The 27,365-nt window shown below is 44.3% G+C and overlaps 1 protein-coding gene across 1 annotated transcript in view; it reads right to left on the bottom strand.

Annotated features, from left to right (window-relative positions):
* Nucleotides 1-27,365, bottom strand: part of CDYL2 (chromodomain Y like 2) — a 426,814-nt gene that overhangs the window by 347,675 nt on the left and 51,774 nt on the right. Inside the window, exon 2 of the mRNA XM_089318824.1 lies at nucleotides 26,260-26,424. The gene's annotated coding sequence lies outside the window, so the exon portion shown is untranslated. The remainder of the gene's footprint in view (nucleotides 1-26,259; nucleotides 26,425-27,365) is intronic.

Here is a 27,365-nt window from a genome sequence, read left to right on the forward strand (position 1 = left end):
AATCTGAAGGGCGGGATTTTTTTTTTTTTTTTTTTTTTTTGGTCTTTTCACGTGGGAACTTTTCCGCCTGTTTTGACTTCTTTAGAACAAGCACTTACCTCTTTAAAAAGCCAACAGATGGGCTGTACTATTAGCTTCCGAGAGGAGGACTGTGCCAGGAGGTTAACGGAGAGGGGCCGAGCCAGGAAGGTGGAGTGGAGGGTGCGAGGTGCTGGGCAGCAGAGGCTGCGCCGGGCAGGGAGACCCCGAGGCGGCCGGGAGCAGCAGGAAGCGCCGCCTCGCGGGAGCCTGACCTACTTTTTGCAGGGCCCTCTGGTTTGCGCCGGAGCCGCGGCGCGGCCAAGCCCGAGCCTCGGGACGCCGAGGGTGTGGACTCGCAGGGAGCCCGCCACCCTGGCCCAGGGCGCGCCCGGAGCCGCCAGCTTCCTCCGTGAAAGGAAAGGGGCCAACCCCTCCGCAGACGCTGGGCTGGGCCGGGCTTCTCGGAAGCCGACCTGCGAGTTTCGTGCGGCACAGCGGCGGAGCCGGCGGCCCTACCTCCGGCATCCTCCTGCTCTCCGGGGTGCGGGGAGCGGAACCGGGAGGGGCGCCCTTGCAGAGGCGCAGGGACAGACCCACGGCCGCGGGGTGCTGCAGTGCCTGGTGCGCTCTCACGCTCCCTGTCCTCCCGGACACGTGGCAAGACGGAAAGGGGCCCCAGCGCTGTAGACAGGCCCTGCCACGTGCCACGCCGTGCCCTTGGGTGAGAGCCCCATTTTTCTCATTTTTAACATGGAGAAAATGCCATCTACGCCCCAAGGTTATACATAGATCAATGCCTGTGAGAGGGCTGGGCCCGGCAGGTAGCACACAGGTGTGCTCAGTGAGGAGCTTGGAGTATTCACGTGATTGCACTGCTTTGAAGGGGCAGCAAGATGCCTCTGCACAGCAGGCAACCCCCTGTATCCAAACCCCAGCCCCGACATGAGCAATTTGTGGCATCGTGGTCGCTGAAGCCCCGAGACCTCTGTGGGGAAAAGCCACCTTTCTGGCATATTTCCTACGAAATAGCTTGGCCCTCTGCCCACTGCCTGAAGAACCGTGCTGTGGATTGTTGGTATAAATAAAAATAATAGGTACTTAAAAAAGCAATTGCCATGATGCGGGTGGAGCTTTATGCACAGGCAGGTCAGGAATTGCAAATGCAACGGATAAGTGTCTCAGGTATCCTAGCTGAGAAATCATGTTTAAAGCCACCAGTTACATTCCAGGACACCACCCCTCGACGGCCTGGGCTATCACAGTGAGCTAAAGCACAGTGAGCTACTGATGGGGGCACTTGGATCCATGTGAGAGCTGTATTTGTCTTTGCAAAGTAATCAGGGAAGAGGAGGAACATAGGACATCCAGGCAGCCCCACGCGTGGCAGAACCCGGGAAACAGTAACAAGTATCGGTCGGGCATCAGGTCCAGGTGCTTCCATGTGATTTCATCATCATAACCAAATTGCGAGGGAGAAATAGCTGTCTCCATTTTTATGTCAGAAAATCAAGGTTTAGTAACGTGAAGAAGTCTCAGGGTCACACAGCTGCCTCCTTCTAAGACCTTGTGTTTGTCATGCTGTCCCCAAGTACCCTAAACCCTATCTAAGCTACCTGCTGGTCTTCGTTGTCACTTTGGGTATTGTGCTGCTGTCCTGGTACCCCTCCACATGTCTCCAGCGTCACACTGTATCTGCATCCCTGACTGCTGAGGACAGCTGCCTGGGCTGTCCCCCTGGATGGAGAGATTGATTTAGGGATGGAAATTTGACCCTAGTCGGGCCAGCAGAGCTCTTCCCTGGATTGCTATAAATGCAGGCAGTGTGGAAGGCCCTTTGCCTCGAGTTCACGTCCACGACAGAGGAATAGAGTAAGTCAGAACACCAGCAGAGATGACACGTGGGCAGCAGGAGCCCCAGTGGCATTGGACCCCCAGTTCTGGTTCCAGAGGGTCTTCCTTCCATTTTGCAAACTTCCCTCATCACCTCCCGGACAGGGAGGGTCCGTGAGTGGATGGGAGCAGAATAAAAGTCGTAGCAACTTTGGGTTGCATTTACTCCTCATGTGAACACTCTGAGATGAAATCTATCCTTCTTACCAGAATGAAGGAAACAGAGCACAAAACAGTAGGTACACTGCCCACGTCACACAGAGGTGAGTGGCAGAGAACAGGAGGCAGGGCTCCACCTTAGCCGCCACAGTGTGTGCATGACGCTCCGTCAACATGACGAAAGCCTGTGTCAGTATGTGGACCCTGTCAGTGCAAGTGGTAAGCTTACATCTCAGTTTGGGGAGGGAAGCAGTTCAGATACCCTGAGAGGGATGCGTTTGCCCAAAAGATGCAAGGACCCCTCCTAGTATACCTAGAGAACCGAGGTATCAGTCAGTATATATTTTTTTTAATTTTTTAAATTTTTTTTTAATTTGACAGAGTTAGACAGTGAGAAAGACAGAGAGAAAGGTCTTCCTTCTGTTGGTTCACCCCCCAAATGGCCGGCACGGCTGGCGCTGCACCGATCTGAAGCCAGGAACCAGGTGATTTCTCCTGGTCTCCCATGCGGGTGCAGGGCCCAAGCACTTGGGCCATCCTCCACTGCACTCCTGGGCCACAGCAGAGAGCTGCACTGGAAGAGGAGCAACCAGGACTAGAACCCGGCTCCCATATGGGATGCCAGTGCCACAGGCGGAGGATTAACCAAGTGAGCCACGGCACCGGCCCCAGTCAGTATATTGTAACAAACAACCCTCAAGCCTCTGTGCTTGACAACAACAAAGGTTTCCGAGGGTTTCTTGCACCTGGGTTTATATCTCTGCTCAGTTCTGCTCCATGTGTCTTCTTACTCCAGGACTGGGGCTGAAAGAACAGCCACCATCTGGGACGAGTGGCTCTCACAACACAAGGCAGGACGGCAAGGGGCCAGGCAAACTATGCAATCTCATTGAACACGTCTGCTCACTGGAGCATAAATCAAGTCCACTCACACTCCATTGGCCACAGTGAGTCACATGGCCACAGCTGCCAATACATTCCACCTACTGGAATAACTCCTGGAAGAAATAGATCTTGCTTACTGGAATCACTCCTGGAAGTCACACGGCAAAGGGCGTGGATGTACAAAACCCTCAGAGGGAGGGAGAAGACAGTTGCAAACAATAACACATCAGTCATACCGGAAACAAACAAGTGCTGGGCCAAGGGCACATCGGACAAGTCCGTCTTTCATCCCAGGGAGCCCTCCAGCAGGGCTGATGTGAGGAGGACAGAAAGCTCCCAGACTTTTGAACTGGACAAACACAGGCCAGGTTCCAGTGGCAGAAACAGTCCCAAGAACTAGAGCTTTCAATACACAGATCCCAGAGACCTAACCAAAGATCAGAATACAATGACCCCTCAGATACACCTGATGAGTGTATGGCAAGAATTGCTATTGTCTCAGGGCACAGGGTTATATGTAATTTCCCCTTCTGCTTCCTATTGTGTTACTGTGCCACTTTCATCATTATAAAAATAAGCATTTTTTAAAAAGACTTGTGCCCTTCCTGAAACCCGAGACAGCAGCAGAGGCAACAGCTTCTCAGTGCCAGACCTCCTCCTGTGTGCATGTTTGATGACGCGCCCAAGTGTCTGATCTCAATCCTGTAGGGCAAATGGTCCTGCCGTATACAGCAACAATGGACAGATAAGAATGCAATAATTGGGACAATCATTTCCTTGGTTGATTTTATTTTCTGGCTTTTTTTTTTTTTTTTTGGTAGGAAAATTAGACTTCACTTCCAAGATCCAGGCAGTCCTGGAATCTTCCAGTTGTAGATTGCGTCTGAAGTTGGAGAAAAGGAAAGGCCACCATGAGCTCAGGATCCGGAAGATCCTGGACTTCTTTCTGGCCCAAGAGAGAAGATGAGGCAACATGGGCTTCGATGTGTATCAGCTGGCAGTGAGTCTTTAAGAAGTTAGCCCTGTGGAGCTGTAAGAGGCGAACATGAGTTTGAGCCAGTTTGAGGCCAATCTGATGCAGTCTGCTTAGGGAGTGAAGCCCCGGGCTTCGGAGTTGCATGAGTCTCTGAGCCTTGGCCCTGAATTTGACGGCACTGTGGTGTAGCAGGTAAAGGAGCAGCCTGCAGTGCCAGCATCCTATATGGGCACCGATTCGAGACCCGGCTGCTCCACTTCCCATCCAGCTCTCTGCTATGGCCTGGGAAAGCAATAGAAGATGGCCCAAGTCCTTGGGCCCCTGCACCTACATGGGAGACCTAGAGGACGCTCCTGACTTTGGATCGACACAGCTCTGGACCTTGCGGCCATCTGGAGAGTGAACCAGTAGATTGAAGATCTCTCTCTCTGCCTCTCCTTCTCTCTCATGTGTAACTCTGACTTTCAAATAAATAAATCTTAAAAAAAGAAAGAAAGCTCTACAACTGTGGGCAAGTAATTTAACTTCTCTGTGCTTCAATTTTTTTCTTGAAAATGAGATAATAACAACATCTACCTCACTGGGATGAGACACATCCAAAGGCTAAGTACAAGGTTTGGTATATAGTGAGCCAATAATAGCAATGTTAGTTATAAAGTATTAAGGGAACAGAGTGAAAAAAGGATGGATACACAAGTGTTGTGGCTTTCTCCTCTTCTCTGTGGTCTTTCTTGGTCTTCCTCTCCTCCTCCTGCCCCTTCTCCCACACTGTCTTCCACTTTTGGGTTTTATTAGAGGAAATACAGCTGACCAGTGTGGGAAGAACCAGAGAAACAGGAATAGAGATTTGCAATGGAACATACTGAACAGAAGATAAACAAGAACAAATAAACAAAGAATAAAGGAAAGAGAGAGAGAGAAGCAGAAAAGGGGGAGGCAGTGGTATTTGTAAATTTGTATAAACAGCGAAGAATAAACAATAGGCTGAGAGATTTCTGGAGCTGCTGAGAGAGGTGGTGACTGAGACAAACTGGGGAAGGAGACTGAATCTATCGCAGCATAAACCATGACCCCCCCCCTCCGAATTTTGTAGCTTAAAACCTCACACATTTATGACCTCACTGTTTCAGTGGAGACCTTGCTGGTTCTATGGTCAGAGCATCCCCTCACCCCAAGTTCACCTGTTAAAATTTAATCGCTGCTGTGAGTTAATAAGAGGGGGGAAACTTAACTTAAGGGTTTATAAGTAGGGCCCACGTGAGATGATTAGGGTTAGATAGGGCCACAGAGGGGCCCTGAATCACTCATGACTAAATACGAGCGGCTTTATAAAAGACAGAAACCACAGCACACCACCACACACGCTCCCTGCGTCTTACCGTATGATGCTCTGAGCCACTTTGGGACTCTGCCGTCAAGAAAGCAATCACCAAATGCAGGCTCTTGTACCTCCAGAAGAGTGAGCTAACTAAACCTGTCTTCTTTATAAATCTGCTGAGCCTCAGGGACGTTGTGATCATGTTGCAGAGCTGCCTGACACAGCTGGATTATTCTGGCTCAAGTTCTCTCGTGAGGCTCCAGGTGAGATGCCAGCCAGCACCGAAGTCCGCTGGAACCTGATGGGCTGGAAGGTCTCTCAAGATGGCCCATGCACATGGCTCCCAGCAGGAGGCCTCCCTTCTTCCCCATCAGCACTCTCCATGGGGCCAAGTAGGTGACTTCAATGGCAGGATGGGCAGCTTCCCCAGAGCAAATGCGCAAGAGAGCTAGGAGGATGTTGAAGGCCATCAGTGACCAAGCCTTGGAAACCATGCACAGTCCCTCCCGCTGTGCTCTGCTCACTGCAGGGGGAAGGAAAACAGTGTGCCCCCTTGGAGGTGGAGTGTGTGGACATATTTTTAAACCACCACAGGGATTTCAAGGAGTAGCGGCTACGGGTTGTGAATTTCATTTCCTTTATCATTATTAGAGGACTATATATGAGGCTTGGAATTATTTTTGCTTCTAGCTACACAATTGTGTTTTGCTGTTGCTGCTGCTGCTGTAATATGACATGGTCTGTGTTATGCCCTTGGATTTACCTGAGTAACGTTAACAGTAAATCTGTGTGTTAGTATAGACTGATGCACAGGAGGAAAGATTTCAGGTAATTAATTCAGCATCTCGTGATAACCACTAGAAACCTGCAATGAAGGAAACATGGCTGGCTCTTCTCTCTTGCAAGCAAAGACCAACAGGATTTTCTGGTCGAACACATCTAAGAATACAGCAGGACAAACAATGGAGAAAAGGTTTCCCTAATGGAGCTGAGAACGGGGTCTGTGACCTTCATCCTGCTCATCCCTTCCCAGGCTCAGGCTTTCCTGTTCTTCAAAAACACCAGCCTCACCTTTGCCACACACACTTGCCTCTCCCTAGAATCCTTTCCAATGTGACGACTTCTTATCATTCAGACCTCTGCACCACGACACTTCCTCCCAAAGGCTTTCCCTAAATAAACACCCACTCCATCGCAGCTGCATGTTTCAGGGTGCACCACTGACTTCACCGCCAGCAATGACATCACTGGCTCACGAGGTCCCTTACTGTTGGCCGCCTCCTTCTCCAGAGTTCAATCCCCTAGAGGAAGGGTCTGCTTGCCTTGCTCAATGTTACACTTGCCACATCCGGGAAGGGTGACTGGCATTTCACAGCCTCATTACGTACTTAATGAATGAGAAAGCTCTGCATTCCCAGTGTTCTGGAATTCACCTCTCCTATAGGCAAATGTCTTTTTGGTCCCCTTGTCCTTCATGTGGTCAGTCTGCTCAGTTTGGGCAGTTTCCTAGGCTCTGCGAAACGCTTGCCTGTGATTCTGTGACAAATGCCTCCCCTCTCTTTACTCTAAATTTTTCTGTTTAATTCTCATATGAGTGAGATGTTGCACTTTGTGTATTACTTCTCTGTATCGCTTGTGTTTTTTCTCATGATATCCATTTGTTGGTCTTTGTATTATTCTTCTTTCTCGTAGATGTCCTACAGTTTATCTTCCAATATTTTGAATTTCTGATTTCAGATATCCCATGCACAATTTCCAAGAGCTCTTTGTTCTCTGATCGTCCCTTTTCTTAGCTGCTTCTTGTTTCACAGGTCAGAATCTTCATTAATCGCCTTTGGCACAATACTTAAGGTGGTTTTTTATTTATTTTTTTATTTAGTAAATACAAATTTCCAAAGTACAGTTTATAGATTACATTGGCTTCCCCCCCACACATGATTTCCCTCCCACTTGCACCCCTCCATCTCTCGCTCCCTCTCCCATTCCATTCACATCAAGATTCATTTTCAATTATCTTTATATACAGAAGATCTATTCAGTATATATTGAGTAAAGATTTCATCAGTTTGCACCCACACAGAAACACAAAGTGTAAAAATACTGTTTCAGTACTAGTTATGGCATTACTTCACATTGGACAACACATTAAGGACAGATCCCACATGAGAAGTAAGTACACAGTGACTCCTGTTGTTGACTTAACAATTTGACACTCTTGTTTACGGCGTCAGTAATCTCCCTAGGCTCTAGTCATGAGTTGCCAAGACTATGGAAGCCTTTTGGGTTCACCGACTTCGATCTTATTCCGACAGGGTCATAGTCAAAATGGAAGTTCTCTCCTCCCTTCAGAGAAAGGTACCTCCTTCTTTGATGGCCCCATTCTTTCCACTGGGATCTCACTTGCAGAGATCTTTCATTTAGGTCTTCTTTTTTTTTTTTTCCCAGAGTGTCTTGGCTTTCTACGCCTAAAATACTCTCATGGGCTCTTCAGCCAGATACGAATGCCTTAAGAGCAGATTCTGAGGCCAGAGTGCTGTTTAGGACATCTGCCCTTCTATGAGTCTGCTGTGTATCCCACTTCCCATGTTGGATCGCTCTCCCCTTTATTTATTCTATAGGTTAGTATTAGCATGCACTAGGCTTGTTTGTGTGATCCCTTTGACTCTTAGAAATATCAGTGTGATTAATTGCAAACTGAAGTTGATCACTTGGACTAGTGAGATGACATTGGTACATGCCACCTTGATGGGATTGTATTGGAATCCCCTGGCACGTTTCTAACTCCACCATTTGGGGCAAGTCCGATTGAGCATGTCCCAAATTGTACATCTCCTCCCTCTCTTATTCCCACTCTTACATTTAACAGGGATCACTTTTCAGTTAAAATTTAAACACCTAAGAATAATTGTGTGTTAATCACAGAGTTCAACCAATAGTACTAGAACAAAAAAAAATACTAAAATGGATAAAGTATTACATTGTACATCAACAGTCAGGACAAGAGCTGATCAAGTCACTGTTTCTCATAGTGTCCATTTCACTTCAACAAGTTTCCCCTTTGGTGCTCAGTTAGTTGTCGCCAATCTAGTTGTCGCCGATCAGGGAAAACATATGATATTTGTCCCTTTGGGGCTGGCTTAATTCACTCAGCATAATGTTTTCCAGATTCCTCCATCTTGTTGCAAATGACCGGATTTCATTGTTTTTGACTGCTGAATAGTATTCTATAGAGTACATGTCCCATAATTTCTTTATCCAGTCTACCGTTGATGGGCATTTGGGTTGGTTCCAGGTCTTAACTATTGTGAATTGAGCTGCAATAAACATTAATGTGCAGACAGCTTGTTTGTTTGCCAATTTAATTTCCTTTGGGTAAATTCCAAGGAGTGGGATGGCTGGGTTGTATGGTAGGGTTATCTTCAGGTTTCTGAGGAATCTCCAGACTGACTTCCATAGTGGCTTAACCAGTTTGCATTCCCACCAACAGTGGGTTAGTGTCCCTTTTTCCCCACATCCTCTCCAGCATCTATTGTTGGTAGATTTCTGAATGTGAGCCATTCTAACCGGGATGAGGTGAAACCTCATTGTGGTTTTGATTTGCATTTCCCTGATTGCTAGTGATCTTAAACATTTTTTCATGTGTCTGTTGGCCCTTTGGATTTCCTCTTTTGAAAAATGTCTATTGAGGTCCTTTGCCCATCTCTTAAGTGGGTTGTTTGTTTTGATGTTGTGGAGTTTCTTGATTTCTTTGTAGATTCTGCATAGTTTGCGAATATTTTTTCCCATTCTGTCGTTTGCTTCTTCACTTTCCTCACTGTATCTTTTGAAGTAAGAAACTTCTCAATTTGATGCAATCCCAAATGTTAATTTTGGCTTTGACTGCCCATGCTTCTGGGCTCTTTTTCAATAAGTCTTTGCCAGTACCTATATCTTGCAAGGTTTCTCCAATGCTCTCTAATAATTTGATGGTGTCAGGTCATAGATTTAAGTCTTTAATCCATGTTGAGTGAATTTTTGTGTAAGGTGAAAGGTAGGGGTCTTGCTTCATGATTCCACACGTGGAAATCCAATTTTCCCAGCACCATTTATTGAATAGACTGTCCTTACTCCAGGGATTGGTTTGGGATCCTTGATCAAATATAAGTTGGCTGTAGATGTTTGGGTTGGTTTCTGGTGTTTCAATTCTGTCCCATTTGTCTAGCCATCTGTTTCTGTACCAGTACCATGCTGTTTTGATAACAACTGCCCTGTAGTATGTCCTGAAATCTGGTATTGTGATGCCTCTGGCTTTGTTTTTGTTGTACAAGATAGCTTTAGCTATTCAAGGTCTCCTGTGCCTCCATATGAATTTAAGCACCATTTTTTCCAGATCTGAGAAGAATGTCTTTGGTATTTTGATTGGTATCGCATTGAATCTATAAATTGCTTTTGGGAGAATGTACATTTTGATGATGTTGATTCTTCCAATCCATGAGCATGGAAGATTTTTCCACTTTTTGGTATCCTCTTCTATTTCTTTCTTTAAGGTTTTGTAATTTTCATTGTAGAGATCTTTAACGTCCTTGGTTAAGTTTATTCCAAGGTATTTGATTGTTTTTGTAGCTATTGAGAATGGGATTGATCTTAGAAGTTCTTCCTCAGCCATGGCATTGCCTGTGTATACAAAGGCTGTTGATGTTTGTGCATTGATTTTATATCCTGCTACTTTGCCAAACTCTTCTATGAGCTCCAATAGTCTCTTAGTAGAGTTCTTTGGGTCCCCTAAGTAAAGAATCATATCATCTGCAAAGAGAGATAGTTTGAGTTCTTCCTTCCCAATTTGTATCCCTTTAATTTCTTTTTCTTGCCTAATAGCTCTGGCTAGAACTTCCAGAACTATATTGAATAGCAGTGGTGAGAGTGGGCATCCCTGTCTGGTACCAGATCTCAGTGGAAATGCTTCCAACTTTTCCCCATTCAATAGGATGTTGGCTGTGGGTTTTTCATAGATTGCTTTGATTGTATTGAGGAATGTTCCTTCCATACCCAGTTTGCTTAGAGTTTTCATCATGAAAGGGTGTTGTATTCCATCAAATGCTTTCTCTGCATCTATTGAGATAATCATATGGTTTTTTTCCTGCAGTCTGTTAATGTGGTGTATCACATTGATTGTTTTGTGCACATTGAACCATCCCTGCATACCAGGGATAAATCCCACTTGGTCTGGGTAGATGATCTTTCTGATGTGTTGTTGCATTCTATTGGCCAGAATTTTATTGAGGATTTTTGCACATATGTTCATCAGGGATATTGGTCTGTAATTCTCTTTCAATGCTGCATCTTTTTCCGGCTTAGGAATTAAGGTGATGCTGGCTTCATAGAAAGAATTTGGGAGGATTCCCTCTTTTTCGATTGTTCTGAATAGTTTGAGAAGAAATGGAGTCAGTTCTTCTTTAAATGTCTGGTAGAATTCAGCAGTGAATCCATCTGGTCCTGGGCTTTTCTTTGTTGGGAGGGCCTTTATTACTGTTTCAATTTCTGTCTCAGTTATGGGTCTGTTTAGGTTTTCGATGTCTTCCTGGTTCAATTTAGGTAGGTTGCATGTGTCCAGGAATCTATCCATTTCTGATAGGTTTCCCTGTTTGCTGGCATACAAGTCCTTGTAGTAATTTCTGATGATTCTTTTATTTATGTGGTGTCTGTTGTTACGTTTCCTTTTTCATCTCTGATTTTATTGATTTGGGTCTTTTCTCTTCTTTTTTTAGTTAGTTGGGCCAATGGGGTGTCAATTTTGTTTATTTTTTCAAAAAACAAGCTCCTCGTTTGGCTGATTTTTTGTAAATTTTTTTTGATTCAACCCCATTGATTTCTTCTCTTATTTTAATTATTTCTCTTCTCCTACTAGATTTGGGTCTGGTTTGCTGCAGATTTTCTACATCCTTGAGATGCATTAAAAGCTCATCTATTTGGTGCCTTTCCAGTTTCTTGATGTAGGCACCTATTGATATAAACTTTCCTCTTAACACTGCTTTTGCTGTATCCCATAAGTTTTGGTATGTTGTGCTGTTATCCTCATTTACTTCCAGAAAGTTTTTGATTTCTCTTTTGATTTCTCCTATGACCCATTGTTCATTCAGGAGCATGTTGTTCAATCTCCATGTGTTTGCGTATGCTCTAGGGATTCCTGAGTTGCTAATTTCCAACTTCATTCCTTTATGGTCTGAGAAGCTGCATGGTATGATTCTAATTCTTTTGAATTTGCTGAGACTTGCTTTATGGCCTAGTATGTGGTCAATCCTAGAGAAGGTTCCATGTACTGCTGAGAAGAATGTAAATGCTTTATGTGTAGGATGAAAAGTTCTGTAGATATCTGTTAGATTCATTTGGGTTAGAGTGTCATTTAAATCTACTGTCTCCTTGTTGATCTTCTATCCTGTTGATCTGTCTATTTCTGAGAGTGGAGTATTGAATTCCCCCAGTACTGTTGTATTGAGGTGTAAGTCTCCCTTTAAGTCCCTTAACAAATCTTTTAAATAAACTGGTGCCCTGTAATTAGGTGCATATACATTTATAATAGTTACATCTTCCTGTTGAATTGAACCCTTAATCATTATATAGTGCCCCTCTTTGTCTCTCTTAACAGTTTTTGTGTTAAAGTTTATGTTGTCCAATATTAAGATGGCTACACCCGCTCTTTTTTCATTTCTGTTGGCATGGTATATCTTTTTCCAGCCTTTCACTTTCAGTCTGTATGCATCTTTGTTGGAAAGATGTGTTTCTTGTAAGCAGCAAATAGATGGGTTTTGTTCCTTAACCCAATCAGCCAATCTGTGTCTTTTAACTGGACAGTTCAGGCCATTCACGTTCAATGTGACTATTGATAAGTGGTAACTTTGCCCTGCCATTTGCCAAAGATATTTTCTAATATATGTTTTGAACTTCCTGTGATCTTTTGCTGTGAGGTTTCCTTCCGTTACCTTCTTTCATATTGATGACCGTGTTTCTGTGTGCAACACATCTTTAAGCATCTTTTGCAGGGTTGGACGAGTGGCGACAAATTCTTTCAATTTCTGTTTGCTATGAAAATTCTTTATTTCACCTTCATTCACAAATGAGAGCTTTGCAGGATATAATATTCTGGGCTGGCAGTTTTTCTCTCTTAGTACCTGGGCTATATCTGTGCTCTGTCTTCTAAGTCTGATATTCTCTCTTCTGCTTCACCCATTCTGTTTTTAAGGCTTTCTAATGTGTTTGTCATTTGATCTATTGAATTATTCATTTCATTATGATTTCTCATCACTATCACAGTTTCATGTTCTACTAGTTGTTTCATTTCATTTTGATTCCTCCTTAATAATTCATTTTCACTAGAGAGATTTTCTATCTTGTCTATTAAGGATTTCTGTAGTTCAAGGATTTGGTTTTGAGAACTTCTTAATGTTCTTATCAATTTTTTGAGATCCGCTTCTTGCATTTCTTCTATCTCATCATCTTCATAATCTTGAATTGGGGTGTCTTTTTCATTTGGGGGCATCATAGTGTCTTCCTTGTTCTTGTTACCTCGGTTTCTGCGTTTGTTTGACATTGTGGAGATAATCTTTGGTTTCTTCGCTGTGGTGCTTTTTCTTATTATACTATGACTCTATAAAGTGGACTGTCTGCTTTTGATGGATCCTTAGAGGCTGTGATGGGTGTGGCCAGAGAGCTCTGTTTGGTTCTTCAGGGTTAAGGGTGTGCCAAAGGTGACTCACCCAGATTGTTCTCTCAATCACTCTCTCTCTCTCTCTCTCTTTTTTTTTTGACTCAATTGGGATGTAATTACACACAGCTGAGTGGAATTGAGGGTAGCTGATGTATGAAATCTGGCCCCTGTGGGTATTCATCTGCTCTACCCCTGGGACCACACAAAGAGTTTATGCAGCCCTCAGTGTGGTCTCAAATTTCTCCACAGTCTCTCACTGGGTTGCCAAGGTTACCAAGTTTGTGTACGCGGTGAGTTCTCTCACCCCCACCTCAGATTTTCACAGTCTCAGTTCGTTAGCACCACACTTTCACTAGGTCCTAACCTCCTGTTATTTCTCCCCACCAGAGTCAGGTTTTTCTGTTTGGCTAATGGCAGGCGCCACTTTACATACGTAAAATGGCGCATGGTCTTTGTCTTGCTTGGCTTTGTAAGGTGAGTGGAGAGAGAGGCTAGTGTCCGTGCTGGATCCCCTTATTTATTCGTTTTTTTTTCTCTCCTCCAGTCAGCCTGGTGAACTTTCCCTAGTGGGGCTTCAGGCCTCATTCCCTCTAGGCTCTTTCTGCCTTTTCCTGCCAATGTCTCAGGTTACCAAGGTTTTTGTCTCACCTCCCCTTCCAGCGCTGGCACGCAGACTCTGCGGCTGGGCTTCCACGCGGTGGGCAACCTTGCTCTCCCCGTAGGTCCTCTGTGTCACATCCACTAGATCTGAAAGAGTTTCCTCTGCAATTTTTTCCTGAGCCTTTTCCTGAGGATACAGTAACTCCACTTTTATTAAACTATCTTTTCCCGGACTATTGGTGAGCGCCCTCATTATTCTGCCATCTTGGCTCCCCTTAAGGTGGTTTTTTAAACATCTTCCTGTTTCTTATTTTGCTTTTCACTAGGAGTAAAGGCCTCTGCCTATTTAATTTTTGTCTTTTTCATTTAAAATTCTTTTTGGTATCAACTTATCCATGTTTTAAAATTTTTATTTAGTTATTTGAGAGGCAGAAAGATAAAGCTAGAGAGTGAGAGATGGATAGATAGAGCTCTCATGTGTGGCTCACCCCACAATGCCTGAAACAGCAGGGCTGGGTTGGGGCCAAAGCTGGGAGCTAGGAACTCAATCCAAGTCTCCTAAATGAGAGGCAAGAACTTGATTATTTATTCTGTCACTGCTGCCTCCCAGGTCCACATTAGCAGGAAGCTGCAGTAAGGAGCTGGAGCGGGGTATAGAACCCACGCACTCTGCTATGGGATGCAATCATCTCAACTAGCATCTTCACTGTTGGCTAAATGCTCACTCATGTCAATATTTTTTTAAAGATTCTTATTTATTTATTTCAAAGGCAAGTTAAAGAGAGGAAGAGGCAGAGAGAGAGAGAGAGGTCTTCCATCTACTGGTTCACTCCCCAAATGGCTGCAACAGTGGGAGTTGTGCTGATCCAAATCCAGAAGCCAGGAGCTTCTTCCAGGTCTCCCACATAGATGCAGGAGCCATCTTCTACTACTTTCCCAGGCCATAGCAGAGAGCTGGATCAGAAGTGGAGCAGCTGGAATTCAAACCAGCACCCAGATGGAATGCTGGCACTGCAGGTGGCTGCTTTACCCACTATGCCACAGCACCGGCCCTCCATGTCAATATTTAAAATGCATCTTTTGTATACTGGGTCCTAAAATAGTCTCTTATTTTTAAATTAGGATATTTAATCCATTTACATTTATTATAATTACTGATATGAATGATTTGAAGCATATAACTTGATACCTGTTTATCCTTTTGCTTCTCTGTTTTATTTCCTTTTTGCTCCATGCCTGACTTCTTTTAGGTTAATTGAATGTTTTTAAGTATTGCATTTTATTGTCTCTATTAGCTTCTTACCTATACCTCTTTGGGGCATGCTCATTTGTTTTTTATCATTTAGTGATTGATCCAGAGCTTGCAAAATGAACTTAAACTTATCAAATGCTAATCATAATTACTGCTGTACATTTTGCACTTCAAACATATACAACAATATACTCCAGTTTATTTGCTCACCCTCATCCTTTGTGCAATTGCTGAAATATCACTTCTACACAGAGAATAAACTTCACCTTGCACTGTTTTTTAAAAAAATGTCTTTTAGAGAAAAATGAAAACAATGTTTTATATATATTAATAACAAAAAGAATGAGCACAAAGTGTCTTACAATTATCCACCTATTAAGCATTTCAGCTGCTCTTCATTTCTTCCTGAAGATCTAAATGACCAGCAAGTATCATTTTCCTACGTCTTTAGCATTTCTTATAATTCAGGTCTACTGACTGTGAATTCTCTAGGCCTCCTTTTCAGAGGATGTTTTCACAGGATATAAAATTCTCAGTTGATTCCATCAAATTACTACAGAATATTGCAGAATCTCTGTAAGACATTGGCATAGGCAAAGACTTCTTGGAAAATACCCCAGAAACACAGACAATCAAAGCCAAAATTGACAGATGGGATTACGTCGAGCTGAGAAGCTTTTGCACTGCAGAAGAAACACTCAGCAAAGTAAAGAGGCAACTGACAGAATGAGCGAAAATATTTGCAAACTATGCAACTGATAAAGGGCTAACTTCCAGAATCTATAAAGAGTTCAAGACATTCCACAACAACAAAACAAACAATCCAGGTAAGAAATGGGCAAAGGACTTGAACAAGACAGGAAATTCAGATGGCCAACAGACACTTGAAAAAATGCTCAGGCTCATTAGCCATCAAGGAAATATAAATCAAAACCACAATGAAGTTTCACCTCACTCCAGTTAGAATGCTCTCATACAGAAATCACCAAACAACAAATGCTGGCAAGGATGTGGGGGAAAAGATACCATAAACAACTGTTGGTGGGAATGTAAATCAGTCCAGCCACTGTGGAAGATAGTATGGAGATACCAAATCTGATTATAGACCCACTATATGATCCAGCCATCCCACTGTTGGAGATTTACCCAAACCAAAAGAAATCAGCATCTGAAAGAGTTGTCTGGACCGCCATGTTCATTGCAGCATAATTCACAATAGCTAACAAATGGAATCAACCCAGATGTCCATCAACTGTTGGCTAGATAAAGAAATTATGGTGTACATAATCTATGGATTACTACTCAGCTGTAAAAAAAAAATGCTATCTTTTGCAACAAGGTGGATGCAACTGGAAACTATTATACTTAGTGAAATAAGCCAGTCCCAAAAAGACAGATACCATATGTTTTCCCTGATTCCACATATCTAATAGAATACTTAAAATACAATGTATTGGAGTGAAATGGACATTTTGATATTTGATGATTGTTTTCAGCCTTTGTCTCTTCTGTTGAGGAACAGTGGTTTTTTTCATACTATTTGTTGAACTATTTTACTTGATGTAGAATTAACTATATGATCATTAAGTAAACTGAAGAGAGGTTTTTGTAAAAATTAATAGTGGAGATGTGAGAGGAAAGGGGCAGAAGGATTGGAGCATGGATGGGCAGGAAGGAGGGTAGAGAAGAAATTATCGTTATGTTCCTAAATCTATATATATGAAACTTGTATAACAAATAAAATTTTTAAAAACTTAAAAATTCCTAGTTGAGAATTATTTTCCTTAAGTAATCTAAAGATGTTATGAGGGTACTTCATGTTCACAGGAAACGGAATTGAAAAGTAAGTTTATTTGGGTACAAAATTTTTGAAATCCATGCATATTTTTTTTCACAATATGAGTTCTTCATGAAGTTTTTGAAGACTTCTCATATGCATGGATTTCAAAACTTTTGGACAAAGGTAAACTCATCTTTTGTTCCAGTTTTTCCATGAACTTTTTGAAGTACCTATGTAACTAGTTGTCTTCTGATCTAATGGTTTCTGATGAAAAGTCAGCTGCATTCAATCTTTGTTCCTCAGTATATAATGCATCTTTTTTGCTGTAGCTGGTTTAAGATTTTTCTCTTTATTTCTTTATTTTATTTATTTTCAGTTGTTTGACTAGGATGACCTAAATGTAGTTCTCCTTACATTTATCCTCCTTGGATTCAACTACTTCTTATACCTGTAAATTGATATTTTTCATCAAATTGGGATGGTTTTAGGCTAATATTTATTCAACTATATTATTTGCATCATATCATTTTTTTTCCTTCTGGGAGTCTACACACACACACACACACACACACAAAACTATTTGATATTTTCCCAAATGTCCTTAGGCTATGTTCATTTTTCTAAATCTTTTCTCTATGTTCTTCAGATTAGGTAATTTTACTGATGTGCCTGTGGGTTCCCTGGCCCTGTCTCCTGCCATCTCAAATCAACTATTAAATACCTCCAGCTATTTTCATTTTTACTTTTCACTTCTAGAATTTGCATTTGATTTTTTTTTTTAGTTTCTATTTCTTTGTCAAGACAACCTCTTTGTTTATTCCTTTAATTCACTCAACCTCTTTGTTTATTCCTTTAATTCACTGATAGATTACAATAGCTGCCTTAAGGTTTAAATTTCGTAAGTCCAATTTCTGGAACATCTTGGTTTTAGTTTCCACTGTCTGTTATTTTCTCAACTTAAGAGTATACTTTTCTGTTTCCTTGTTACGTCTAGTGTTTCTTGATAGAAAACTTGGCTTTGTGTGGTTCAGGCCCCGGCTGCTCCACTTCCAGTCCAGCATCTTGCAAGTGACCTGGGAAAAGCAGTGGAAGATGTCCCAAGCATTTGGGCCCCTGTACCCATGAGGGAGACATGGAAGAAGCTCCTGGCTCCTGGTATTGGACTGGCCCAGTGCTGGGCTTGTGGCCATCTGGGGAGTGAGTCAGGGGATGGAAGATCTTTCTCTGGTGAGTGTGCTTCTGTCTCTCCCTCTAACTCTGACTTTCAAAATAAATAAATAAATATTTTAAAATGAAAAAGAAAATTTGGTTTTGTGATGAGTACACGGTAGGGTACAACAGTACATATATAGTATATAGTATACGTGTCTGGATTTTGTTGTTTTCTCCTGAAAGGTATTGATTCTCTGTAGTTACTGGCTAATCATTTTGAACTTGTGTAGGTGTAGTCCTATGATTTGTTAGTAAGGATTTCTGGGAGGCCCAGTATGTTTCCCAACCCTTGTAATTTCTGAATTCTGCCCTCACTGCATACCTTTTCATACCTTTACTTCGGGTTTGTTTGCCAAGGTACAAAGTAAGCCTTAGCAGTGGTTCTCATCTGAGGTGATTCTGCCCACAGGGGGCATCTGGCAATGTCTGGCATCCAGTGCATGGAAGCCAGAAATGTTCCTGAATTTTAAAGTGCAACCAAGAACTCTCTTCTCCAAATCTCAGTAGTACCAAGGCTGAGAAGCCCTGCTTGAGGGCACGGTTCTTAGTCCCAAGATGTGGACTTTCTGGCTTCTCAGTTGCACACCAGGAATATTAACAAGCCAATCATGAGCTCTCTCCCCTCTCATAGGGCTGAAAATCCAGTGTGCCCAGCACCGTTCGTCCCTAGCACTGCCCACCCTCAGGAACCTAAGTGCACTCCGCTCAACCCCAGAGCAGGAACTCTCTGGTCAGCCTCAGGTTACCCTGTGGGCACAAGCATCTCTCATCCACACTCAGAGGGGTCCTCTGCACACAGCTCTGTACATGGCCCCCCTCTCCTGCCCCACAGAGCCTAGCTTCTTCTGTTGTTCCGACCTCTCATCTCTGCCTTTTCTGTCAGTGGAACCACCACCCTCTCCTCAAATCACAGCTCCGGCTGCAGCTGGAACATTGTACCTGGCCCAGGAGAACAACTAGGGGCATCACCTCCTGCCTGCACGTAGCTTTCCCCAGGGCCCATAGCCCTGCGATATCTGTTTTCAACTGTCTTTAAAAAGGGTCACCCTCGGCCAGCATTGCCTGTGACACCGACATCCCATGGTTTGAGCCCCAGCTGCTCCACCTCCAATCCAGCTACCGGCTAAAGTGCCTGGGAAAGCAGTGGAAGATGGACCAATACTCAGGCCCTATACCCATGTGACAGACCTGGAAGAAGCTCCTAGCTCCTGGCTGCAGTTTGGCCCAGTCCCAGCCATTGTAGCCATTTGGGGAGTGAACCAGTGGATGAGATCTCTCTCTCTCTCTCTCTCTCTCTCTCTGTTCCTTTCAAATAAATAAGTCTTTAAAAAAAAAAAACAGTTTGTCCATGTTTCTAGTTATTTGCATTGGGAGACATGATCCACGTTGGTTATTCTATCATGGTTGGAAAATAATCCCAGTTGGGCCAGTGCTGTGGCATAGGGGGTTCGGCCACTACCTGCAGTGCCAGAATCCTATATGGGTGCCAGTTCAAGTCCTGGTTGCTCCACTTCCAATACAGCTCCCTGATAATGCACCTCAGAAAGCAGCAGAGGATGGCCCGAGTCCTTGAGCTCCTGCTACCACACGGGAGACCCAGAAGAAGCTCCTGGCTCTTAGCTTCAAATCGGCCCACTTTGTCCATTGCAGCCATTTGAGGAAGGAACCAGTGGATGTAAGATTTCTCTCTGACTCACCATCTCTATCTATAACTCTACCTTTCAAATAAATTAATTTAAAAAAATTCCAGTTTACATATCTTGATCTTTCTATTTCAAGTTGGAGCCATAGAGAGAGGATGACTGAAAGCCTAACTGTAGGGTTTTCAATCGTCAGTCCCTGAAGACGTTTCTAGTTCACACTCTCACTCCACAGAAATTCTCTGAGCCCCAACCTGGAAAGCCCAATGTGTTTGCCAAGTCTGTAACTTGGCAGGACTCAACTTCCAAACTCTACCCTACTGTACACCTTGTTATGACTTTCTTTTGGGCTTGTTGGGTAAGGTACAAATCTGGATGCACTCGGCTGATAAGGTACTCTGACAAAAAATAAATCAAATCATCCCTGGAGCAATCCTGAGAGATATGTATCATCACCCCCATTTTTATGAGCTAACCCTGTGTCAGGATGTACAGATTTCCTATAATGTAGGGGAAATTCAAGGAGAGCAACATTATATCCCCCAAGATCACAGGGAAATACGTCAGAAGCATAAACTGGGTTATCTGATTCCAAATCCAATGTCCTTTCTTTCTCAGTGTCCACAGCTCCGAAACCTGTCTCCCACCTCTCAGGAAATTAAATGACCTCAAAACATGAATAGTCTTTCCCTTCTCACACTCATCTGCTCTGTGCTAACTGTATGCTTATTTTTTCTTTTCTGGCACCCATGCACCTCATGCTGGGCCTTTGTCAACATTCATCCTGGGACACCTCTAAGGCTGAACACTGCCTCCCTCCCAGGGATCTAGGAACTTCCACCACCGAGGGCACGCCGTCCAATATTCACATCATGCACTCCATTTCCTCTCTGAAAATCTTTTTTTAAAAAATGTTCTCTCAAGTGTTAACTAAGCAGTTACCCAAACTGGGTAAGAGAAGGCCTAATGCTTTCTGCAGGGCCCTGGTAAACACTGATGTACCTGATGTACTAACTCCTATTTTTTATTGCCAGGGACCACTTTTTAGGTTTAAAATAGAACCATGTTATCTGTTTGTGCTGTAAAATCATAACGAATGGGCATGAACAGGCATTTTTCAAAGGATGAAATACAAAGGGCCAACAGACACATGAAAAATTGCTCGGGATCACTAGCCATCAGTGAAATGCAATGAAATTCCACCTCACCCCAGTTAGAATGGCTACCACCTAAAAATCAAAAAAATAATAAATCCTGGCAAGGATGTATGGAAAAGAGTACCCTAACATATTGCTGGTGGGAATGTCAAGCAGTGCAGCCATTATGGAAGAGAGTATGGAGATCCCTCCAAAACCTGAAAACAGATCTACCCTATGACCCAGCCATCCTACGCCTGGAAACTTACCCAAATGAAATGAAATTGGCATGGTTATTAGTACCCCCATGTTTATTGCAGCTCATTCACAACAGACATGGAATCAACCCAGATGACCATCAACTGATGACTGGATAAAGAAAATGTGATTATACACACACACACACACACACACATACACACATATACACATACAATGGAATATTACCCGGCCATAAAAAAGAATGAAATCCTGTCTTTTGCAGCAAAATGATTCAACTGGAAACTATTGTGCTTAGTGAAATAAGCCAGTCCCCAAAAGACAATATCATATGCTTCCTCCAATATCTGGTAGTTAATATAGCACACAAAAAATGTATAGGAATGAAAACAGACATCTCGTGATTTGATTGTTTGTTTTAGCCTTTGTTTATACTCCTGTAGAACTATGGTCTTTCTACTTTTTGCTTGTTGAAATTATGATTAGTGGTGCATTAAGCCTATGATTGTAGAATTGAGTAAAGTTACATTTTTGCAAAAATTAAAAAAAGAAGGAAGGAAGGATGGATGGGCAGATGGATGGAGGGAGGGAGGAATATATTCTCATCTTCTTAGAATTGTACCAATGAAATACATGAAGTCTATTCTGTTTATATTAATGAAAAAAAAAGAGGCCGGCGCCGCGGCTCAATAGGCTAATCCTCCGCCTGCAGCGCCAGCACACCAGGTTCTAGTCCCGGTCGGGGCGCCAGATTCTGTCCCGGTTGCCCCTCTTCCAGGCCAGCTCTCTGCTGTGGCCAGGGAGTGCAGTGGAGGATGGCCCAAGTGCTTGGGCCCTGCACCCCACGGGAGACCAGGATAAGTACCTGGCTCCTGCTATCGGATCAGCGTGGTGTGCCGGCCGCAGCGCACAGGCCGCGGCGGCCATTGGAGGGTGAACCAACGGCAAAGGAAGACCTTTCTCTCTCTGTCTCTCTCTCTCTCACTGTCCACTCTGCCTGTCAAAAAAAAAAAAAAAAAGAAGAAGAAGAAAAAAAAGAAAAGAAAAAAATCACAACAAAGAGTAACTGTTGTGGCTGATTGGATGGTGACTGCTGTGTTAGATTTTCACCACTGTAGTGAATACTTGAGAGGAGCTATCTATGAAGCAAGCAGATTTATTTCAACTGATAGTTTTGGAGGGTCGCATTCCAAGGCTGGCAGCCCCATCAGTTGAGTGTCTCAAAGTCCAAGACAGGAGAGCTTCACCAGAAACGCTGGGTTCTGGGAGGCCAGACATGTCCACACAGGTTTCCCTGACAGTAGCGCTGGCCCAGGTGCACACTGGGAGCAAATACTTGTTGAGCTTGGCAAATACTTGTCCAGTGGTCTCTGCACCAGCTCATAGAACTCAAGTGGAAGCCACAAGCACATTTTGAAAACAAAGTGTCAACTCATCAGTCAAAACCACAACAGGATTCCGATGGAAAAACATCCCTGTGAGAAAGCCGGGGAGATCTTTCTCTAGATGTGGGCACCTTAATTGGTCTCTTCCTGGGAAGCTATCGAACCCTGCCTCACCTCCCATTCAGAAAAATGAGGGGGTTGCAGGAGACAGAATCACAGTTTAAAAATTACATTAGAGCTCACAGGCTGCAAAGCAGCCAAAGCCTCATACAAAACTCACCAGAGCAGTTAGTGACACGGGCTTTCAAGAAAGAAGAGGCCAGTGTGCTCAGTCTTAATCAGAGGGGAGGGCCCATGATCAAGGGCTGGGCTCTGGGTTCAAACCTCAGTTCTGACATCTACAGCTAAGAGACTCTGGGCAAGTGGCGAAACTTCTCCAAACCTCAGCTTGCCCATCTACCAGATGGGGATAATGATACTTAACCCTACAGGGTAACATCAGGATTAACTGAGATAATGAAGTAAAGCACAGGTACAGTGCCTGGCACTTAATGCACACGCATTTTTATCATTATTAATTCTTTGAAAAGTAACCCCAGACAAACGGCCTGAAATAAAGCCACTGGCCACCTTGGGGAACAGACCAGATGTTCAGCCTTTCAACCAAGGACAGGCGCAGACGGAAAGAACATCGTGTTCTTAAGAGACGCAAATGAAGTCATTGTATTCTGCCTCTAAGTCATCTGGTCCCCTGGTTGAGTAAGACAATGTTGTGACTCACACTGTAAATTACATTTTTAGACCTCTTCTGCAAAAATCAAAGTCTTTCAGGTAACACACCCCTCACTCAAATCTTCAAGGACACTTTCCCCCACTGCTCTCTCGCCAGCCCCACAACATTGCAATAACTTGAACATCGATATTGATGAAAACACTTGGCATCCGTTTTCTGCTGCAACGGGGAAGCTTCTAGCAATGTTTACCACACCTGCTGCCCCTCCGCTGCTCTCAGGCCTGGCGAGGCGACAGCACCACGTGACACGCAGAGTCAGAGTCAGAGCTGCTCCTGGGCTGCATCAGGCCCAAGCCTCCCTATTTTCAAATTTCTGAGGGCCCGACCGAAGAAACCTCACTACCCAGCTGATCAAAGGAATGCTTCCTCCTCTCAGCACGTGCTGACTTCAACTGCACGTGCGACACACATGGAAACACACGTTGGAGATTGGGGAGAGGTGGGGAATATTTCAAGTCTGGTAGATGAGGTTTTGGGGCACATTCACAAGTTAATCAACCTTTTAGTGAAGATGAATGGACCGCAACAAATCAAAGTAATTCTTGTTGGAACAGGGAAATGAGTGGTCTCCCCCACCCCAAACTCAGGGCCCATTCAGAACATAGAGAAAATTCTTTCTGGGAAAGCCTGGTGGGCAGACAGCAACTCCCACACACCTGATGACATAGCCACAGCATTTGAACTAAAGCAATTCCACCATAAATAAATCCTCTGTGATGTAGCAGGTTGAATCATGAGCTCGAAGACACCAGGTCTTAACTCTAGGACTTGCTCATGTTACCATATATGGGAAAAAGATCTTGCAGGTGTCAATAAATCAAAAATTCTGAGATGGGCAGATTATCCTGGATTACACAGAGGGGCTCCAAATGCCATCACAAGTGTCCTTATGAGAGAGATCAAACAAAGAAGAGGACAAGCCCACGTGGCCACAGAGGCAAACGGGGGAGGGATGGGGCCACAAGCCAAGGCACCTGGAAGCCCCCCAGAAGCTGGGACAGGTGAAGAACGGATTCTTCCCTAGAGGACCCACAGGGCGCACTGCCTGGCTGACACCACAATTTCAGCCCAAGAAAATAGTTTCACATTTCTGACTCTCAAAACTGAAAGACACATTTTTTTTTTTTTGGTTTGTTTTCCGCCAACCACATTTATGGTACTCTGTTACAGTAGTCACAGGAAACTAATAATCTCTCAAATAAAAAGCAAATCACAATAGAGTCAAGAATTTAGTAGTGAAAAGAATTTAATGCAAGCCTCCCTTTGTTCCCGTGTTACAGGTCAATCGAGAAATTAAACAGAGGGGAGGCCAAGTGTTGTAGTTAGTGCACATGGTCTAGCAATTAAGATGCCCGTGTGCCTTATCAGAGTACTTGGGTTCGATACTCAGCCTCGGCTCCTGACTCCAGTTTCCTGCTAATGTGGACCCTGGGAGGCAGCAGTGATGGCTCAAGTAACTGTGGTCCTGCCAACCCTGTGGAAGACCTGGGCTGAGTTCCCAGCTCCATTTCTGGTGGCTGTGAGCATCTGAGAAATGAACCAGAGGTGGGAGCTCTTTCTCTCTCTCTCTCTCTCTCTCTGTCTCTAATAAGAAAACAAAAATTAAAGGGGCCAGTGCTGTGGCATTGTAGGCTCAGCTTCCACCTGTGGCGTCGGCATCTCATATGGGTGCTGGTTAGGATCCCAGATGTTCCTTTTCCAACCCAGCTCTCTGCTGTGGCCTGGGAAAGCAGTAGAAGATAGCCCAAGTGCTTGGGTCCCTGCACCCATGTGGGAGTCCAGGAGGAAGCTCCTGGCTCCGGATCGGCCCAGCTCTGGCCGTTGCGGCCATCTGGGGAGTGAACCAGCAGATGGAAGACCTTTCTCTCTCTGCCTGTAACTCTACCTCTCAAATAAATAAATAAATCTTTAAAAAATCAAAAGTCCACACACAGTGAGAGACAGAGCTGGGACAGATCTTTAGAGCCTCAGAGCTCTTTCTCAAGGAGATGGTCAAGCCTCTGGCCTGCTAGGTGACCCTCTGACCTTCTCAGAATGTTTGCAGCACTGTCCAATACCATCCAATATGGTGGTTACCAGTTGCATATAGCTATTTACACTTAATTAAAATTAAATAAAATTAAAAATGCAGTCCCTCATCTGCCATTGGGAAGACGCAAAGGGAGCCCTTACTCAGCAGTGTGCATGGCTGCTAAGCACTGCATGACCCAGGCATGCAGACATCGCCATCGCTGATGAGGTTCCAGAGACCTTGGCTGGACCGAACACAGGCAATGCCTAGGGGACTTCCTCCCTGCTTACCAACTCCATGACTGGTTTGTTCATAACATATCCAAACACCAGGAATACTGGCTGGCATGACTTCGGATCCCAGTAAGGACTTTTATGAAGGTGCCAGGGCCATGACCCTCTCGGCTTCTCTGTGCTGACTAGGGCTTTCCTGCCTTCCTTGAGGGATACTGCAGTGTGGACCTGTGACACTTGGTTGGCTGGGCCCAGGAGTAGCACAGAGAGGATAACAAGACACAGTGGTGAGGGACCATGTTGTGGCATGGTAGGTTAAGTACTGCCTGTGATGCTGGCATCCTGCATTGGCACCGCTTGGAGTCCCAGCTACTCCACTTCTGGTCCAGCTCCCTGCTAATGTGCCTGGAAATGCAGCAGAGGGTGGCTCTGAGGACTTGGGCCCCTGCACCCACATGGGGGACCCAAGTGGAGTTCCAGGCTCCCAGCTTCAGTCTTGCCCAGCCCTGGCTGTTGCAGCCATTTGGGGAATAAACCATCAGATAGAAGATACCTCTCTCTCTCGAACGCTGCTTTCAAATTAACTAATTAAAAAGAAAACAAAGGTACAGGGGCAAGCCCCTCCTAGACCTAGCTCTTGCCTCAGGAGAGCCTACAGAGCTGCCAAAGCCACTCGGCATCTAGAACCCATCAGGGGCCACTCCCAGCTTGTTCTGACAGGAGGGCTTCTTGGGATGCCAACAGGAGCCTGACGCACTCTCTCCAGAAAACCTCAGCCAAGACTTGCATGCCCTTCCATTGCTCAAACACAACACCATGGTCTCCTCTGACCCACACAACTGGGAAAGCAGAGACTTCCACGTTACAGATGAGAAAACTGAGGATCTACGAAGTGAGATGACTTTCCAAAGATATGTGCGAAGCCAAACTCTAGTGAAAGGGTCTGACCCAGAAGTGTGCCTTTTACACCTCCACCTCCTTTTTTTTTTTTTTTTTACACCTCCTTGCTTATGGCACACTCAGGTACACTCAGGCTCTCTCTCAAGCACATGGCAGAAACCTACTCACCTGTGTGGCCCAGCTGGCATCTGGCAGTGCCTTCCCCACCCAGTGAAAAGACCTGTAGCCTGGTTTTCACATCTCACTGTCTTCCCTTGGTGGGAGGATGAGCAGAACAATGAAGTCCAAAGGGAAAAGAGACAAATATTTGGAACTGCAGCTCTGAGCAGGCACCTGCAGGAAACAGGAATGTTGTACAAATTCACTGAGGGGAATGAGCCCTCATAGCAAAACAGGAGGCTGCGGATCACTGCTGAGTGTAGCGTGTAAGGAGCCAAGAGGCACCCGTCTTCTTGTGACCCTGTGCATGGGTTTCTGGATTTCCCATACACTCACCACCTAGGATGCAATGGACACTCAGTCTGCCAAGTAAATGACCACTTAAACCTCGCCACATGCAAAACAGGGTCATTTCATCCTCCCACAACTCATCAAGTGGGTAATTAACTATGCCCATTACACAGTTGAAGAAATCAAGGTTCCAAAAGTTTAGGTAAATTATTCCCCCATCACTGTAGTTTATGGGTGACAGATAGGTCTGTCCCATTCCGAACTACTAACCATGGCAGGATTTTGCCTTTGAAAGAAGTGCAAAGTACACAGTGAACACTCATGAGAATTTGTCACAGAAATGGAGGCCTGGGGAAAAAAACCTTTAAGCACACATCTGTAGGTGGGCACATATGCTTCATCTTTTGATTGCGTTCCAGCTCCACTCCTGGCATTTCCATGTGGGCACACATGTTTCATGTTCTGATCCTATTCTTGCTCCACTCCTGGTATTTCCATGTGGGCACACATGTTTCATGTTCTGATCCTATTCTTACTCTACTCCTGGCATTTCCATGTGGGCACACATGTTTCATGTTCTGATCCTATTCCTGCTCCACTCCTGGCATTTCCATGTGGGCACACATGTTTCATGTTCTAATACTATTCTTACTCCACTCCTGGCATACATGTGGTCACACATGTTTCATGTTCTGATACTACTCTTGCTTCACTCCTGGCATTTCTATTGCCAACACTTGCCTTCTTTTGAAAGCCTTCCCTTTGTCTTTAGTAGAAAATTCTAGAACTCATCAATCAACAAGACCAACATACATCTTCCACAC

The sequence above is a fragment of the Oryctolagus cuniculus genome, chromosome 18 (assembly GCF_051225735.1).
Source record: "Oryctolagus cuniculus isolate XC-2025 breed Fujian yellow rabbit chromosome 18, ASM5122573v1, whole genome shotgun sequence".
Taxonomy (NCBI): Eukaryota; Metazoa; Chordata; class Mammalia; order Lagomorpha; family Leporidae; genus Oryctolagus; species Oryctolagus cuniculus.